Source organism: Balaenoptera musculus, chromosome 3, assembly GCF_009873245.2.
Source record: "Balaenoptera musculus isolate JJ_BM4_2016_0621 chromosome 3, mBalMus1.pri.v3, whole genome shotgun sequence".
Taxonomy (NCBI): domain Eukaryota; kingdom Metazoa; phylum Chordata; class Mammalia; order Artiodactyla; family Balaenopteridae; genus Balaenoptera; species Balaenoptera musculus.
Window position 1 is genome coordinate 33,103,430 of NC_045787.1, and position 20,330 is coordinate 33,123,759.

The following is a 20,330-nucleotide window of genomic DNA, read 5'->3' on the forward strand; positions in this document are numbered from 1 at the left end:
CAAAGGGAAGCTTGAGTTCCAGGGTCTGAGACATCAAAGAGTAGACTGGCTCAGACTGTGGGGCAAAGGCCAGTGGAGATTTAACTCTTCTAGTATCTTCCAGAATCTTATTGTTTTTGTTAGTGTCCTGGTTAAAAAGTGTCCTAGGTTTTGCAGTGTCTGCTCCTGACCCTATTTTTCCCATGAGTGCTCTTATGTTTAGTGTGTGATTTTGCAAAAAAGTGAAGAATGGATACATATGTTGGTATGGCAGAAACACCTGTACCTAGTATTTTTTCTTGAAGAACATTTGTATAAGACTTACAAAATGCCAGACATTTTCCTAAACATTTTACATTCCTTATCTCATTTAATTCTCACAACTGAATGAGGTTGGTTCTATTACTATGCCATCTTTACAAATGAGGAAACTGAGATCCAGAGAGAATAAAGAGAAAGCAGAAGAAAGAGTGTTTTAAATGGATATGCATCTGGATGGGGTGGGAGGGTGAGGTCCTATTCTTTAAATTATAAAGAATAGGAGTGGGAGGGCTGTCTTAAAGGGTGAATTTGCTGGGGATTAAGGTTCTGTCAGAATGCTGCTATCATGTAAAAGTGGCATATAACCTTACTTGATGAAAACTGGCTTTCAAGTTTTGCCAAAAGTTTATGTGCATAACCAATTCCCCTTTTAATTCAGCTTTTCAAGCTTTCCTTCAACTTGTCAACAGATAGTTCATATGAAGAAATGCTGTGTATGATGACTGTAGTCATTGTACAGGCTCATATCACTAAAATTGGTTATTCTGGTCCACTGGAGTTAATAAACTGCAATCTCTCATTTCTACCTTCCTCCCTCCCTCCCTCTCTCCCTCCCTTCCTTCCTTCCTTCCTTCCTTCTTTCCTTCTTTTTTCCAAATTAGTTGGGTTACCTACCGAAGTTAGCTCAGCACAAACTCAGGCTGGGCATGGATTATGGAGTCCCCATAAACCTCTTGTATACAAGCTTCTGAAAGCCTCAGTTGCTTACTTCTCTACATATGAAATTGCTGCCAATAGAGAAATTCTTTCAGAAATCAATTTAATGGGAGTAAATGAAAATTTAATGGTAAACAGGCATTGTGCGAGATGCCTAAGGCACAGGCTTCAGGCATAGCAGAATGTAGTAGGTGATATTATCTCCAGCTGCCTTTCTGTACATCTGAAGATTGGTAAAAACCATTCTTGTTTTCGTAATGTGTTCGTAATGCAGCAAAATACTATAGGAGCTTGTTGCATCACTTGCTAATTGTATTCTGGGGCTCTGAAAGGAGAAAATGTCATCATTGAATTAACATTTTATTTGAATTTCACAATGAGGAGAGAATGTATTAAAATGGAGTAAATAATGCCTGTAAATTTACAAAGAAAGAAAAATGTGACATTGCTTTTTGTAACTCTCCCTGCCATTGCTTTATAACAAAAATGCTTTTCTGATTTTTTTTTTTCAAATTTTGTTTCTGATGCCAACTCCTCCGGCTTAGGTGTAGTTCCCTTTTGAGAACAAATTTGAATTTTAAAGCATTCCAGTAGATGCAGATCAGTGTTTAGCAAAGTGTAGGCTGAGGACCACTCCTATCAGAATCACCCGAAGTGCTTGTCAAAAAAAAAAGTGAATTCTTGGACCCAAGACCCAATATTTGCTGAATTAGAATATTCGGATGTGGGGTTCTGGGCCTCTACATTTTTAACTAAGTCTTCATGACTATTATACACACTAAGGTTTAGTGGGTATAAAATTTAGGTTTAAATCACTGAGTTAGAAAATTCAAAGAGTTCACGGTAGGTGTAATTGTTTCAACCAGGCAAAACAGCCATTGGTTCGTTGATTGACTGATTGATTAGTATAAATCTCGCATTTTTCTCTGACACTTTGAACAGGCTTTGTTTTTTCATTCAAACTGAGTCAAAGTTAAATAATCTGCTCAGTCAGTCAAAACTGAGGACCAAGTCAATAAATCAAAATCCAATCATGTAACCAATCTCAGAAATCTTATTTGACTGAAAAATGACATTGAAAACGCCCCATACACAAAGTTTGTCAAAATAGTCGAATTGGTTTGAGTATAGAAACAACCTCAAAACAAGATCCTAGATATATTTAGGTTTATTCTAAAATCTTCAGTTGCAAATATTGATACATGCAGGTCACTCAGGACCTATTTGTTGCTAAATCTGAGAGTGTATTTCCAGTATTTAACTTACTTGACTTCTCAGCTGTCAGTTGGCATTGTTGAATGCCCCCTCCTTTTTGAAATGGTCTCTTTCCTTGGTTTCTATGATTCCACACTGTAGGAGTGAAGGCAATGCTTCTGCTGCAGTAGATATATCCCTAAATCTTGGTGGCTTAACACAAAAGAAGTTTATTTCTCACTCTGTAAAATCCAATAGTGTTTTCCCTCAGGGGACGAGGAGCGTTTCTGGCTTCCTCTGGGTGTTGACATTGAGCCACTGGATGGTGAAGACAGATCATTATGGGAGATTTTTATGCATCAGCTTTGTAAGTGGCCTTCAACACTTTTGCTCCCATTCCATTAATCAGAGCTTAATCATATGGTAAGACCGAACTTCTTGGTAGGCTGAGAAAAATAGTCTAGAAAGAAGAGGAAGCAGATTGATGCTCAGATAAAAATCTCTGCCAAACAAATTCTTGTTTTCTTCCTAAGACTTTGCATGCTCTTTTCTCAGATGCATTTGTGACTTTGTTCTCTGCCCAGTCCTCGAACATTGATTTTCCTCCTGGCTCTGTTCTAAGTCTGCTACTCTTTTTGGTCTCCAAACTATCCCTGGTCAGTATCGTTCTGTCTCATGGCTTTAATGTACATGTCTAGCCCAGGGAGCCCCCAAAGCAAAGTCAAATTGCTCCTGAAACTCTACCCCTCAGTATCTCAAAGGGACCTCAACCTCAAATGTGCCAAAGTGAATTTGTCAGCTCCATCCCGAATCTTCTCGCCTTCCAGCCTTCCCTGACATGGTAAATGGCACTATCCTCCACCAAACTGCCCAAATCAGAGACTTGGGAGCGCTCCCTGATTCCCCAACTCTTCCGCTTGTCACTCGGTCAGTCATTAAGTGCTCACAATTTTAGTTGCCAGATATCTCCTACATCTAATCATGTCTCTCCAGCTCCAGCTCCAGTATCTGAGTGAAGTTCATCATCATCATTTTCCTCCTACTTGGTTTCTGCCCACAGTCTCGCTCTCTCCAATCTACTCTCCCCACTGCCATCAAAGCCAGTTTTCTAAAATTATCTTATGTTCATATCTTTTCTCTGCTTTAAATCTATCAATCGCTTCCCTATGCCATCACGATAAAGTCCAAGCCCTTTAACACGGTATATAGTGTCCTTCATAATTTAGTCCCTCTCTCCCCCTTGACCTTTAACTCCTCCTCTCTCATTATTTCCTTCAAACATACAATATTCTTTTGCTTATTTTCTAGAGTATACCATTCTCTCTTTTTCCTCTGAACCGATTCATATACTGTTCCCTTTACTCAGAGCACTTTCTTTAACTTCTTTGAGAGTCCAAATCTAACTCATTTTTCAGGTCTCAGCTTAAATGTCACTCCCTTTTGGAGATGTAAAGGAATTCCTTAGTTTAGATTAGAAGCTCTGTTTATGCTCCTGTAACACCTGGAACTTCATTCTATTTTCAAAGTTAAAATGTTTATTTAACCCACTATTTTGTAGTCTCCATGAGAAAAGTAGCTGTATCTTTTTTTTTTTTTTTAACATCTTTATTGGAGTATAATTCCTTTACAATGGTGTGTTAGTTTCTGCTTTATAACAAAGTGAATCAGCTATACATATACATGTATATGTTCCATATCTGTTCCCTCTTGCGTCTCCCTCAGTCCCACCCTCCCTATCCCACCCTGCTAGGTGGTCACAAAGCACTGAGCTGATCTCCCTGTGCTATGCGGCTGCTTCCCACTAGCTATCTATTTTACATTTGGTAATGTGTATATATGTCCATGCCACTCTCTCACTTTGTCCCAGCTTGCCCTTCCACCTCCCCGTATCCTCAAGTCCATTCTCTAGTAGGTGTGCAGCTTTATTCCCATCTGCCCCTAGGTTATTCATGACCTTTTTTTTTTTTGATATTCCATATATATGTGTTAGCATATGGTATTTGTTTTTCTCTTTCTGACGTACTTCACTCTGTATGACAGACTCTAGGTCCATCCACCTCACTACAAATTACTCAATTTCATTTCTTTTTATGGCTGGATAATATTCCATTGTATATATGTGCCACATCTTTATCCATTCATCTTTTGATGAACAGTTAGGTTGCTTCCATGTCCTGGCTACTGTAAATAGAGCTGCAGTGAACACTGTGGTACATGACTCTTTTTGAATTATGGTTTTCTCAGGGTATATGCCCAGTTGTGGGATTGCTGGGTCGTATGGTAGTTCTATTTTTAGTTCTTTAAGGAACCTCCATACTGTTCTCCATAGTGGCTGTATCAACTTACATTCCCACCAACAGTGCAAGAGGGTTCCCTTTTCTCCACACCCTCTCCAGCATTTATTATTTGTAAACATTTTGATGATGGCCATTCTGACTGGTGTGAGGTGATACCTCATTGTAGTTTTGATTTGCATTTCTCTAATGATTAATGATGTTGAGCATTTTTTCATGTGTTTGTTGGCAATCTGTATACCTTCTTTGGAGAAATGTCTATTTAGGTCTTCTGTCCATTTTTGGATTGGGTTGTGTGTTTTTTTTGATATTGAGCTGCATCAGCTGCTTGTAAATTTTGGAGATTAATCCTTTGTCAGCTGCTTCTTTTGCAAATATTTTCTCCCATTCTGAGGGTTGTCTTTTTGTCTTATTTATGGTTTCCTTTGCTGTACAAAAGCTTTTAAGTTTCATTATGTTCCGTTTGTATATTTTTGTTTTTATTTCCATTTCTCTAGGAGTTGGGTCAAAAAGGATCTTGCTGTGATTTATGTCATACAGTGTTCTGCCTATGTTTTCCTCTGAGAGTTTGATAGTGTCTGGCCTTACATTTAGGTCTTTAACACATTTTGAGTTTATTTTTGTGTATGGTTTTAGGAAATGTTTTAATTTCATTCTTTTACATGTAGCTGTCCAGTTTTCCCAGCACCACTTATTGAAGAGACTGTCTTTTCTCCATTGTATACTATTGTCTCCTTTATCAAAGATAAGGTGACCATATGTGCATGGGTTTATCTCTGGGCTTTCTATCCTGTTCCATTGATCTATATTTCTGTTTTTGTGCCAAGACCATACTGTCTTGATTACTGTAGCTTTGTAGTATAGTCTGAAGTCAGGGAGCCTGATTCCTCCATCTCCGTTTTTCTTTCTCATGATTGCTTTGGCTATTCGGGGTCTTTTGTGTTTCCATACAAATTGTGAAATCTTTTGTTGTAGTTCTGTGAAAAATGCCAGTGGTAGTTTTATAGGGATTGCATTAAATCTGTAGATTGCTTTGGGTAGTAGAGTCATTTTCACAATGTTGATTCTTCCAATCCAAGAATATGGTATATCTCTACATCTATTTGTATCATCTTTAATTTCTTTAATCAGTGTCTTATACATTTCTGCCTACAGGACTTTTGTCTCCTTAGGTAGGTTTATTCCTAGGTATTTTATTCTTTTTGTTGCAATGGTAAATGGGAGTGTTTTCCTAATTTCACTTTCAGATTTTTCATCATTAGTGTATAGGAATGCAAGAGATTTCTGTGCATTAATTTTGTGTCCTGGTACTTTACCAAATTCATTGATTAGTTCTAGTAGTTTTCCAGTAGCATCTTTAGGATTCTCTATGTAGAGTATCATGTCATCTGCAAACAGTGACAGCTTTACTTCTTCTTTTCCGATTTGGATTCCTTTTATTTCTTTTTCTTCTCTGATTGCTGTGGCTAACACTTCCAAAACTATGTTGAATAATAGTGGTGAGAGTGGGCAACCTTGTCTTGTTCCTGATCTTAGTGGAAATTGTTTCAGTTTTTCACCATTGAAAACGATGTTGGCTGTGGGTTTGTCATATATGGCCTTTATTATGTTGAGGTAAGTTCCCTCTATGCCTACTTTCTGCAGTGTTTTTATCATATATGAGTGTTGAATTTTGTCAAAAGCTTTCTCTGCATCTATTGAGATGATCTTATGGTTTTTATCCTTCAGTTTGTTAATATGGTGTATCCCATTGATTGATTTGCATATATTGAAGTATCCTTTCATTCCTGGGATAAACCCCACTTGATCATGTGTATGATCCTTTTAATGTGCTGTTGGATTCTGTTTGCTAGTATTTTGTTGAGGACTTTTACATCTATGTTCATCAGTGATATTGGCCTGTAGTTTTCTTTCTTTGTGACATCTTTGTCTGGTTTTGGTATCAGGGTGATGGTGGCCTTGTAGAATGAATTTGGGAGTGTTCCTCCCTCTGCTATATTTTGGAAGCATTTGAGAAGCATAGGTGTTAGCTCTTCTCTAAATGTTTGATAGAATTCGCCTGTGAAGCCATCTGTTCCTGGGCTCTTGTTTGTTGGAAGATTTTTAATCACAGTTTCTATTTCAGTGCTTGTGATTGGTCTGTTCATATTCTCTATTTCTACCTGGTTCAGTCTCAGAAGGTTGTGCGTTTCTAAGAATTTGTCCATTTCTTCCAGGTTGCCCATTTTATTGGCATAGAGTTCCTTGTAGTAATCTCTCATGATCCTTTGTATTTCTGCAGTGTCAGTTGTTACTTCTCCTTTTTCATTTCTAATTCTATTGATTTGAGTCTTCTCCCTTTTTCTCTTGATGAGTCTGGCTAATGGTTTATCAATTTTGTTTATTTTCTCAAAGAACCAGCTTTTAGTTTATTGATCTTTGCTATTGTTTCCTTCATTTCTTTTTCATTTATTTCTAATCTGATCTTTATGATGTCTTTCCTTCTGCTAACTTTGGGTTTTTTTTTTTTGTTCTTCTTTCTCTAATTGCTTTAGGTGTAAGGTTAGGTTGTTTATTTGAGATGTTTCTTGTTTCTTAAGTTAGGATTGTATTGTTATAAACTTCCCTCTTAGAACTGCTTTTGCTGCATCCCATAGGTTTTGGGTCATCATGTTGTCATTGTCATTTGTTTTTAGGTATTTTTTGATTTCCTCTTTGATTTCTTCAGTGATCTCTTGGTTATTAAGTAGTGTGTTGTTTAGGCTCCATGTGTTTGTATTTCTTACAGACTTTTTCCTGTAATTGATATCTAATCTCATAGCGTTGTGGTCAGAAAAGATACTTGATACGATTTCAATTTTCTTAAATTTACCAAGGCTTGATTTGTGACCCAAGATGTGATCTATCCTGGAGAATGTTCCCCAAACACTTGAGAAGAAAGTGTATTCTGTTGTTTTTGGTTGGAATGTCCTCTAAATATCAATTAAGTACATCCTGTTTAGTGTATCATTTAAAGTTTGTGTTTCCTTATTTATTTACATTTTGGATGATCTGTCATTTGGTGAAAGTGGGGTGTTAAAGTCCCCTACTATGATTGTGTTACTGTCGATTTCCCCTTTTATGGATGTTAGTATTTGCCTTATGTATTGAGGTGCTTCTATGTTGGGTGCATAAATATTTATAATTGTTATATCTTCTTCTTGGATTGATCCCTTTATCATTATGTAGTGTCCTTCTTTGTCTCTTATAATAGTCTTTCTTCTAAAGTCTATTCTGTCTGATATGAGAATTGCTACTCCAGCTTTCTTTTGATTTCCATTTGCATGGAATATCTTTTTCTATCCCCTCACTTTCATTCTGTATGTGTCCCTAGGTCTGAAGTGGGTCTCCTGTAGACAGGATATATACAGGTCTTGTTTTTGTATCCATTCAGCCAGTCTATGTTTTTTGGTTTGAACATTTAATCCATTTACATTTAAGGTAATTATCGATATGAATGTTCCTATTACCATTTTCTTAATTGTTTTGGGTTTGTTTTTGTAGGTCTTTTCCTTCTCTTGTGTTTCCTGCCTAGAGAAGTTCCTTTAGCATTTGTTGTAAAGCTGGTTTGGTGGTGCTGAATTCTCTTAGCTTTTGCTTATCTGTAAAGGTTTTCATTTCTCCGTCAAATATGAGTGAGATCCTTGCTGGGTAGAGTAATCTTGGTTGTAGGTTTTTCTCCTTCATCACTTTAAATATGTCCTGCCACTCCCTTCTGGCTTGCATAGTTTCTGCTGAAAGATCAGCTGTTAACCATATGCGGATTCCCTTGTATGTTATTTTTTGTTTTTCCCTTGCTGCTTTTAATATTTTTTCTTTGTACTTAATTTTTATACTTTGATTAATATGTGTCTTGGCATGTTTCTCCTTGGATTTATCCTGTATGGGACTCTCTGTCCTTCCTGGACTTGATTAAATATTTCCTTTACCATATTAGGGAAGTTTTCAACTATAATCTCTTCAAATATTTTCTCTGTCCTTTTCTTTTTCTCCTCTTCTTCTGGGACCCCTATGATTCGAATGTTGGTGCTTTTAATGTTGTCCCAGAGGTCTCTCAGACTGTCCTCAATTCTTTTCATTCTTTTTTCTTTATTCTGCTCTGCAGTAGTTATTTCCACTATTTTATCTTCCAGGTCACTTATCCGTTCTTCTGCCACAGTTATTTGGCTATGGATCCCTTCTAGAGAATTTTTAATTTCATTTACTTTGTTGTTCATCACTGTTTGTTTGTTCTTTAGTTCTCCTAGGTCCTTGTTAAACGTTTCTTGTATTTCCTCCATTCTATTTCCAAGATTTTGGATCACCTTTACTATCATTATTCTGGATTCTTTTCCAGGTAGACTGCCTATTTCGTCTTCATTTGTTAGGTCTAGTGGGTTTTTACCTTGATCCTTCATCTGCTGTGTGTTTCTCTGTCTTCTCATTTTGCTAACTTACTGTGTTTGGGGTCTCTTTTTTGCAGGCTGCTGGTTTGTAGTTCCCGTTGTTTTTGGTGCCTGCCCCCAGCGTCTAAGGTTGGTTCAATGGGCTGTGTAGGCTTCCTGGTGGAGGGGACTAGTGCCTGTGTTCTGGTGGATGAGGCTGGATCTTGTCTTTCTGGTGGGCAGGTCCATGTCTGGTGGTGTGCTTTGGGGTATCTGTTTACTTATTATGATTTTAGGCAGCCTCTCTACTAATGGCTGGGGTTGTGTTCCTGTCTTGCTAGTTGTTTGGCATAGGGTGTCCAGCACTGTAGCTTGCTGGTCGTTGAGTGGAGCTGGGTCTTGATGTTGAGATGGAGATCTCTGGGAGATTTTCACCATTTGATATTATGTGGAGCTGAGAGGTCTTTTGTGGACCAATGTCCTGAACTTGACTCTCCCACCTCAGAGGCACAGCCCTGACGCCTGGCTGGAGCACCAAGAGCCTGTCATCCACGTGGCTTGGAATAAAAGGGAGAAAAAAAAGACGGAAAGAAAGAAGAAGATAAAATTTATTAAAATAAAAAATAGTTATTAAAAGAAATTTTTTATGTAATAAAAAGAAAAAGAAAGAAAGAAGAGAGCAACCAAACCAAAAAACAAATCCACCAATGATAACAAGTGCTAAAAACTATGCTAAAAAACAAACAAACAAACAAAACCAGACAGATAGAACCCTAGGACAAATGGTAAAAGCAAAGCTATACAGACAAAATCACATGCAGGAGCATACACATACACACTCACAAACAGAGAAAAAGGAAAAAATATATATGTATTGTTGCTCCCAAAGTCCACCTTCTCAAATTGGGATGATTTGTTGTGTATTCAGGTATTGCACTGATGCAGGGCACATCTAGTTGATCGTTGAGATATAACTTGCTGCTCCTGAGGCTGCTGGGAGAGATTTCTCATTCTCTTCTTTGTTCACACAGCTCCCGGGGTTCAGCTTTGGGTTTGGCTCTGCCTCTGCATGTAGGTTGCCTGAACGTGTCTGTTATTCGCCCAGACAGGACGGGGTTAAAGGAGCAGCTGATTCGGGGGCTCTGGCTCACTCAGGCTGCGGGGAGGGAGGGGTACAGATGCGGGGCAAGCCTGCGGTGGCAGAGGCTGGCGGGACGTTGCACCAGCCTGAGGCGCGCCGTGCGTTCTCCCGGGGAAGTTGTCCCTGGATCACGGGACACGGACAGTGGCAGGCTGCACAGGCTCCTGGGAGGGGAGGTGTGGACAGTGACCTGTGCTCGCACACAGGCTTCTTGGTGGCGGCAGCAGCAGCCTTAGTGTCTCATGCCCGTCTCTGGGGTCTGCGCTGATAGCCGCGGCTCACTCCCGTCTCTGGAGTTCCTTTAAATGGCGCTCTTAATTCCCTCTCCTCGTGCAGCAGGAAACAAAGAGGCAAGAAAAAGTCTTGCCTCTTCGGCAGCTGCAGACTTTTCCCCGGACTCCCTCCCGGCTAGCTGTGGTGCACTAGCCCCTTCAGGCTGTGTTCACGCCGCCAACCCCAGTCCTCTCCCTGGGATCCGACCGAAGCCCGAGCCTCAGCTCCCAGCCCCCGCCCGCTCCGGCGGGTGAGCAGACAAGCCTCTCGGGCTGGTGAGTGCTGCTCGGCACCGCTCCTCTGTGCGGGAATCTCTCCACTTTGCCCTCCGCACCCCTGGGGCTGCGCTCTCCTCCGTGGCTCTGAAGCTCCCCCCTCCGCCACCCACAGTCTCTGCCCGCGAAGGGGCTTCCTAGTGTGTGGAAACCTTTCCTCCTTCACAGCTCCCTCCCGCTGGTGCAGGTCCCGTCCCTATTCTTTTGTCTCTGATTTTTCTTTTTTCTTTTGCCCTACCCAGGTACGTGGGGAGTTTCTTGCCTTTTGGGAGGTCTGAGGTCTTCTGCCAGCGTTCAGTAGGTGTTCTGTAGGAGTTGTTCCACGTGTAGATGTATTTCTGATGTATTTGTGGGGAGGAAGGAGATCTCCACGTCTTGCTCTTCCGCCATCTTGAAGCTCCTCCAGCTGTATCTTTTGTACTCATTACTGTATCTCTAAGGTTCTTAGTGGGCCCTCAGAAATTTGTTGGTGAATGAATAAAGTAATTAAGTGAGAAGCTCAACCAGCTAATATCACATTTCTGCATAGTCTAGAATGCAAATGGCTGCTTATGTACCATAATTAAATCCTCTATGAAACAATTCTCCCAAAGTCCACCTTCTGCTGGCATCTTGACTTTAGCACCTCCAATCACTTTCTCTGATGAAAAGAGCAGAAATGCTCTTTGTTCCCCTGCTCTTGTTCATTTCCATTATGATCAACCTCCTCAACAAACTCTGGCAAAGCCGAGGAATGATTTCCATAACACCTCCCGGAAGAACAAAATAAGGGAAATCAGAGAGACATCTGTGCATTGTTTTTACCTCCATTAGCCTTTCTTGAGTTGTAAATTACTTAGCAACAGCTGGGCAAGAGAGAAGGGCAAGCTATTCTATTTGAAAATGGAGGTATGAACATAACAACCAATTCAGCACTTTCAAGTTTTATCATCCACAAAGTTATGGTATCTTTATTACTTAGAATAGGTAATTATAATACTAATCAGGAGACATCAACATATTGCATACATGCATAAAGCAAGTAAAGTAAATTCTAAAAATATCAAGCGACTTTAGAAAACTTAAATGGAGAAAATGTGTACCCTATGTGGATGCCGGTTTGTGCCACTCTGATCCCCCTCCAGGATGAAAGATTTATTATCCATCTGGGGAGAGCTGTCTGCCTGTCTGGGGATTGCCTTGACTGAAGAGAGTCAACCTTGCCCAAGTTCACAACTCTTTCGCAGGGCAGCTTGCTCCACTGACTGGTTGACTTGGGGAAGTAACAGCCTGGGCCTATTGACCCAACTTGAAACAACTCTTAAGGACTCCCGGCTAAATTTGGAGCTTCCAGTGGGGTTGGTTGAGGCCTTGATTTGAATGCATCAAAGCCCCAATTCTCCCTCTATCCAATACTGGTCCCTTTTCTCTCCCCACTGTTGATCCCAGGAATACTCCCTAATAAACTTCCTTCCTGCAACTTCATTGCAGATTCTGCGGCACAAGCTGTCTATTATTAGGCTGGAAATTTAGTCTTAGATATGAATTTGCTTCATTGTTATCCAGTGAATTCTGGAAGGTATACTTGGGAGATTAAATATTATTTGTTTTATGAGAATGGCAAGGGGGTAAGATTGGTTTGCGGATGGGGGTGGGAACTGGAGCACAAGGCAGCGGACAAACTGACTCTGATAAACCTTTAGCTTCCTAAGTGGCCTGTGAGTTGTGCTATTAGAAGAAACCCTCTCCTGCCTTGGACCTATAAGAAGCTGTGTGGCAATTCCTATAACTTCGCTTTTGTGTTTTATCTATACTTTGTTTACTGACATGTCTGAGCACAATAATCTCCATTTAATATAAAACTGATTCCAGTTATGAGAACTTATTATGTTCCAGGGACTGGGCAAAATGATCTACGAGCAATCTTGACATACTTTCTGGATCTTGAAAAAAATATTTGCACAACGTGTTTTTTTCTATTTATTATATTTTGTTGTATTTAAATTCTTTGGAAATTAGCAGTTCATTTAAGGACTAATTAGACTAATCTTTCTTAATTAGAATAATTGACTAATAACAAAACTCATGCCTTACACTCGCCATGTAGCAGGATGTCAAGTGCATCGATGAGTCAGTGTTTAGGCTCTAGAGCTCAGCGATGAGACCAGGTCTCATGGGAGAGAGCCATCTATGCCAGCCTGCTGAATCTTCTTTGACATTCTAGTTAGCATGCCCTAGTGTCATTGCTGTTGCAACTACTTCTGGTTTATCAGTGAAGGAGAGAGTTAGTTCCCCACTCATAAAGGGAGGGGAGCAGTCAAAAGACCAAGAACCACATCAAACTAGGAAAGAATAACATAATTAAACAAACATGAAAGGCTTGGAAAGCAGAATGTAGAGGTGATTCCAAATCTTCAAATAAAAGAACAGATTCAGTGTGGGTATGAGCAGATCTCTCTGTGAAGAACAGGGAACCGGCAAGAGGGACTTAAATTAGCAGCTCACTTTATTTGGGCATTTGTGGAGTCACCACTGTCTGGATTCCTGGCACTGTGCTGCAGTCCCTGCCCTAGAAGAGTCAACAGTGGGGACCGATGGATACAGACATGGCATCACTATCCTAAGGCAAGTACTGACCGAGGAGTGAATAGAGGGGGTCAATACAATTCTGGAAACTAGAACCTATGTCCAGGAGCAGTTGAGCCAGTTCTCTCTCTGGGCTTTTAAGAGGTTATTTCAGGATATTTCTTAGGGAAAAATATACCCTTACACTGATCTATTGAGTTATGTTTTCCAAATAATTTGCTTAAGAAAATCTTTGTGTTTAAGTAGGAGATTGCTGGGAGGAAATATAACTTTCTTCTCCTATTGACAGCAGGTTTACCAAAATCATCTACTGTGAGAACAACTTTATCCACCCACAAAAGAGACTGCAGTCAGAACTATGTTTCAATAAAAATAAGGCTTCTATTTTTTGCACATATTTGTATAATGTGGTTGAAAATCACCCCGCACTTCTCTCTTATGTATTTATACCTGTAGCAAGCCCCTGAGATCTAAGAAGTTTCCACCACATCTTGGAGGAAGCAGGAGAACAGGTAGAGGAGGGGCAGGAGAACACAAAGTCACTGATTTCAAGATGCCCGCACCTCAGACAGGAGGCAAAGGTTCAACTGTGGGATTTGTGTCGCCTTATTTTCTGTTATCTGTTCTTCTAATTAAACAAAAAAAAAATCTTTGGAGAGGGGAGGAGATGGCTCTTAGCAGATTAGCTTTTTTTTTTTTTTTTTTGAGACTGTGCCTTATAAATAATAATATTTCCACACGTAGGAATCAGTATGAACAGAGAGCAGAGGCTTGAGATGTACACAGTCTTGGGTTTAGATCCTGGCTCTGCCACTTACCAACTGTTGCTGTAAAAGTTCATATCCAACACCAATTAATTTAGTACCTGTAAGTAGCCATGTATCAGGTTCCTGAGTTCTATGTGTGCAAAGGAAGCAATGGCATAAGAACTATATTTATTTATAACCTGTATTATTTTTGTAAATATATACATATTATAAATACATATTGTAAGTATATATATATTTACTACATATATGTTTATATATATATATATATAGAGAGAGAGAGAGAGAGTTTTTAGTTTTTGTTTGGCTTTGACTTGGTTCAAATAAGAACGACTAAGTAGTTTTAGGACTTAAATATCAATGATTTAAGTCACAGTTGCCCTTTCCTATATGATTCCTTTTTAAAATGCATTGTCACCTAATCAGCAGACTATACTAAATCCTCTGATTACGTTTTTTTAAAAACACTTTTCAAGAAGTTTATAAAGATATGCAACTGGACTATTCAAATGGAGGTAAACTACCAGAGATGTGGGAATGGGTCAGGTTGGGGGTGGAGGGAAGGGATGGCACAGCCTAGGACAAGTGCCATTACTGCAAACAACCACTAAATCCATCTCTGCTTATCATGGTAGACCAGGCCAAAAAGAGCAAAGGAAGTGAGATATGAAGTAAACCTATTAGGGAAGAGGTAGTCTTTCTTGGTAACAATGCTACAAGAAACTTATGATACATATCCTAATATAAGAGACAGGCAGTTAGATTTGCCATATAAAACAGGAGACACTCAAATAAAAATGGTTTAAACAAATTAGCAGCTATTTCTCTCTTGTATAAAGCAAGGTCAGACATAGTGAATCCCAGGCTTACTTGGAGAATCCTTATGGTGTCCCCAAGGACTCAGGTTCCTATTTTCTGATCCATCATCCTCAAGATGTATGGTTTTCATCTTTTGGTCCAAGATAGCTGCTGGAGCACCAACCATCACATCTGAGTTTCAGGCTGTCAGCAAGAAGGAGTAAGGCACAAAACTCATTTGTCTCTTCCCATTTATGAAAGCTTTCCAGAAGTCTCACCAAACACTTCCTCATCTATTTTATTGGCTAGAATTTAGTCACATGCCACATCACATAGGAAGGTAGGGCTGGCTGTGAAATGCAGTCTTCTTCTGGGTAGTAATGAATACCACTAAAAATACTTGGTAAGCAACTGGTCGTCTCTGTCACAGACAGGGAATAACAAAATGCACAATGTCTTCAACGACCATTTTACAGAAAATTCAAATAGGGTTTCTATAGAAATATGTCATCAGAGACAAGGGAACATAATCCTTTGACCACAAAATATTGGTGCATGTACACCCCCTTAGCCCAGGTCTCTGGGAGTTTAGGAGAAATGAATGCTGAAGCTCCAGAGAAATAATTACATATATAACGTGTTACTCTAGTTCAAGTGATCAGTTCTCTAGGGACCAACCTACTTAAAAAAAAATGAAGTTCTTATAGGGAAAACAGAAATCTAGTTTTTATTCAGGAGATGTAATCAATACATAGCCTTCTAACAGGCAATAGACACACAGAACTTTTGCCTGCAGTCTATGTAATAAGTTAATTGTAGGGAAAGTGCTTTGTTCAAAGTAAATATTTATGTAGTCTGTGTATCTGGAGTTCTTCCTATCCTTGTAGATCTAAAAAGGATTGATTTGGGCCCCTGGACTGTGGATGACCAGAGCCCTTTCCAAGATTGTCATGAGCCCCAGAGGGACTTGTGTTCTCATGGTCACTTCTGGCTTTGGACATGTGCTTCCACTGTTGGCCCTGATTTTATGAATCGGCTTGCTGTCTTGCTCATATTGTTCCTCTCCCACTGTGTCAACTCTGATGTAGGACATGGATATTTTCCTTATTTTCCACACACACAAAAAAATGCAACCCCCCACTTCACAAAATGAACCAACAAAAATAAGCAGACTCCCATACAAGGTAATTTTGTGTAGAAGACTTTCCTGAATTATATCAGAGTATACATCACATACAATAAACAAGTTCAAATTAAACTGTAGACATCTTTGGGATAAAAGTCCTTAAGCCACCATGCCACTGGGGACAGTTTCTTGGCAGCCTCATTTTCATTTCTACTTCATCTAATCCCTTCTCAGCCCCATACAATATTGCTGGCTTCTCGGCTCTCGAATACAGAGAGGTAAAGCTCTCTTTGGTCCTTATTCCCAAAGTTACCCTTGCATATTCAAGGTGAACTTGCATATTCAAGTTCCACTGAACAGCACAGCTGGATGGCAGTTGTGATTGCATGTAGCAGGTTTTGTAAGCATCATACCTGCATTGGGCTACCTTTGGCCCATGGTCTGTTTTTAGGATCGTAGCAGTGAAAATGAGATGATGAATGTAAAAGGCAAATCACAGCACCTATAAGTGAATACATGGTAGTCATTTAATAAGTGTTAGGTATTATTATTATTAGAGTAACAATCTTCAATTGATACTGCTTCTCTCATTGAGAAAAATGTTGAGTTTTTCTATTCTTGAAAAACTATTCTATTAAGACTATTCAGAATAGTCTTAATTCGAACATAGAAGCCTCCAGAATCTGGATTTGGGGAAGGAGCCTGTCAGGGATCATGGACAGCTAGTTCTCAGAATAGGTTGATTCTTGGGGTGATTTCATAGGAATGCCAGCTGTGTTTCTCTGTTACCATATTTCAGTGGTGGAATGCCACAGCTAACCATGCAATAGTCAAGCACATGAGCACTGAATATCAGTCAAAGAACTAATTCATCACTAAGGAAATGTAATAACTATCATTTAAAGTATCAAAGAGCTGCCTAAGCTGATTAATAATAATTTACCCTGAGCTTCACAACCCAAAATAAACAATAAAAACGTACAACCAACCAACATCTTGGAAATCACACCTCTTTGAATATTCACTTCTGTCCTTCACACTCTTGCCTCTTACTCCCTTCATTAATTTTCTCTCTTAACCTGTCCTGCTTTTTTCCCCCTTATTTTTCCTTTCTAAAAATTCTTCTGCCTCCTTAGATCCATTGCTTTAATTGATTATGAGTTGAGAACTACAGTAGTTTACTTTTCCTTTGAACTAATTATGCATATTTAATAAATAATCAGTTTCCCTTGTTAAAGTAGCTAGACTATTTTCCTCCGTAAATAAAGCAAAACTTCTTAAGTTATTTTTTACAGTCAAGTGATTTTCCTTTGAGGATACTAATCCTTAAGAAAATGGTTTATTCATACTGGCCCAAATGTTTCTCCTCCAGGCTGTATCTTTCTCCCTCCCTGTGGTTTCTTGACTCTAGTTTTTCAAGTTATTTATTATTCAACCATTTCTTGAAGACACTGAGGTGGATGCTGTGGATTAAATAAGATTTGGCTCCCTTTCTGAAGGAGCATGTAGCATATTTTGAGAGACAAGATATAAAAACACACAATACATATTTTAAGTAAGAGTTCAAGACATTCTATAAAAATTCCTATGGTATGTCCTGTTAAGAGGTTTAACACTTAAATACAACAGTCCCAGTTTAGTGATAAATTATATTGTCCTTAATTTCCTAGCAACAGACTAAATTCTAACAAAAACACCAACCAACGCTCTTTCAAAGGAAAGCAACAAGTATGTTTGTTATCTTTTAGAACGAGATCTGAAAAGGTGACACAGTCATGGATTATTATAACAGATTTACTCTGTATTCTAGATTTGCTATCTCTGGCACTCACTCAAAATAGAGTATCACTTAAAAGAAAAGTAATTCTTTCTTGAAATATATGACTAATATTTCATATAAAATGTCATTTTAGATGTAACAGTTAAGTACCTGAACTCAGTCAGACAAAGATAGCAGTATTCTCTATAAAAGGAACTTAATGAAGAGAAACGTAGGTACTTTTTTTAATGTAGGAAGGAAAAAAATACTTTCTTAGGTTACTCTCTGGTTGTTGGAGATGGGAAATAAATTACATGGCCTCAGAAAGTCCTTAACCAGGAAGAAGACAGCATCTTTCCTTTCTGACATCTTGGGGACACGTGAGTGAGGCCGACCTCACTTCTCAAGACAATGTGTGTTTTTATGTCACCTTTGCACCTGGGAGGCTCACAGATCTGTGACCTCCTCTGAGATCACAGGTCATTGTGGGGATAGTCAGACAAGAATTGACAAACTTACATATATTTTTCATATAACCACTTGAATTTTAACTTATTTTATAAGAAAAATATATTTCTATATGGAAAGCAGGGGCAGGAATACAGGGTAGGAGAAATCATTGTTCATATGTCACCTGCAGTCCTCAAAAATATTGTTCCCCTGACTTAGTTAACAAAGGCAGTTTCTCAGAGACTTTGAACTACCTTGGGCATGAGGAGAGAGTGGGTAGGGGTAGAGGGTAGTGGCAAATAGAAAGTTAGAAATTGTAGGCATTTAAGATGCGGAACAAGATGGTGCAGAAAAGGAAAATGGAATGAAGAAGAGAATGCTGGCTTGACCGGGGAGAGGAAATCATAGAATTTCAGGACCTCTGGTTTAGAGAGGCACATCAATGATGGGTCCTGAAACTAAGTGAGAATATTCTGTTTAGTGGGCCTGAGAAGTTTCTAATCTCTAGCATTCCTGTGTGTGTGTTGTGTATGTGTGTTTAAATATGTAATACATGCACATTTCAAAAGTTTGAAAGGCTTACAAAGATATACAGTGAAAATGTTCCTACAGTCACTGCCTCTAAGCCATCCAGGTCCCGATCCTGGAGGCAATTGATGTTACCAGTTTCTTGTGTATATTTCTAGAGATATTTGATGCATATATAATATGACTATATTTATTTTCTTCTGTTGCCAATATGGAGGAAGGGTTTTTGAGTCTACTGTGTTGATGATTTTGCTTATCAGTTAAACCATCTGAAAGTTATGTGCGCCCTCTGTAATAAAAGGCAAGCTCAGGACCGTTATAAGAATTGACTAGAATGCCAACTCATTTTCCTGAGAGATAAAACAGAAAATGGAGAAGTAATTTGCTGAAAATGGAGCAATACGTGCAATTATTTTTTCATGAGGATCACTGTTAGGAATCTGTATTCGTCTATATTATGGAAATTATAAGGGCACTGTGCCTTGCCTCATGTTATAGGGGAGACATCACTGAATACAAGGGTAAAAGCGGACAGGTAATGTGACCTAAGCAAAGAGGGACCTTCAGAGCTATGTTAGATTATAGTTTAGGTACATTTTTCAAGAATTATTGTGTAATATTCATTTTCAGAAATTCAGGAACTTAATTTCAAAGTCATGTCTGGAAAGAAGAAATGAGTAGCCTTGGATCTACTGAGCTCTTGCTCAATATGGCTATGGCTATGGTATAGCCTGTTCCTGCCTTAAATTCCACTCCTCAAAGCCAGAAACTGTGCTTTATTTATCCTTGTATTTCTTACCTAGCCTAATGCTTAGAACTTGGTGGCTAGTCTATAAATACGTGTTGAATGAATGAATAGATGAATACATTTATAAATGAATCAACCACCCATCAAACAATCTATGTTTAATTTCTGCACTTTTCAGCAATGAGTATTTCTGTTTGAGCTTTGATGAAAATAGAAAAAAAGGTATAACTGTCCAGTTTTTCATACTTCTTTATAGGAACATTCCATGAAGTATAAGGTGCAATTCTTATGTCAGTTTTGCTAAATTAAGATGTTAATGAAGAAAAATTCATGAGCCTTGAAATTCCACTTTTAGCTGCCCTACCTTCACTTTCCAAAAGGACAAATGAACATCTGTGTGCCTGGAACAAAAGACAAATTAAAAATAAGAGCTTAATTAAGGATTGGATAGACATTTTTTAACACAAATTTTAGTACTATAGAAGTGGGGGAAATCAATCATTTCAAATGTGCTAAATTGAAGGGGGTTGGATTTTATTGATTAATTTACTTAAAAGCTGACTCAGTCTGAACAATTAGAATATCAGGCAGAGAACACAGGCTTTTGCATATATGAAACAAGCTTTGGAAGTATTGTCCATTAAGTACTATGATTGCTGCAAAAAAAATAAATAAATAACATGCTTTGCACAGCTTTGTTATCAGGAGCCTTTACACCTGACATTTTGGAAGCAAAGAAAATGAATGGCCTGAAAAGTTGAAAAGCCAATTCATCATGATGTCTGACATTTGAGAGCTGATATTATTGTCTGCAATTTAAAATTCAGAATTTATAAAGTGCCATCGTATAATACAGCCCAGCAAACAAAGGGTCTTGCTGAAATGTCTGTACTTATCTGGGAAAGCAACATAATCACAAAAAGTTGATGGTTTTGAATTTGAATATTTATTCCTCCCCACCTCACTCCCCAATTTTAGAAAATAACAAACTTCTACCTTCTGCAAACAACAAACTTCTATGTACAAGAGACTAATTTTATATAGGGAAATTTAAACATCTACTACATGGTCTC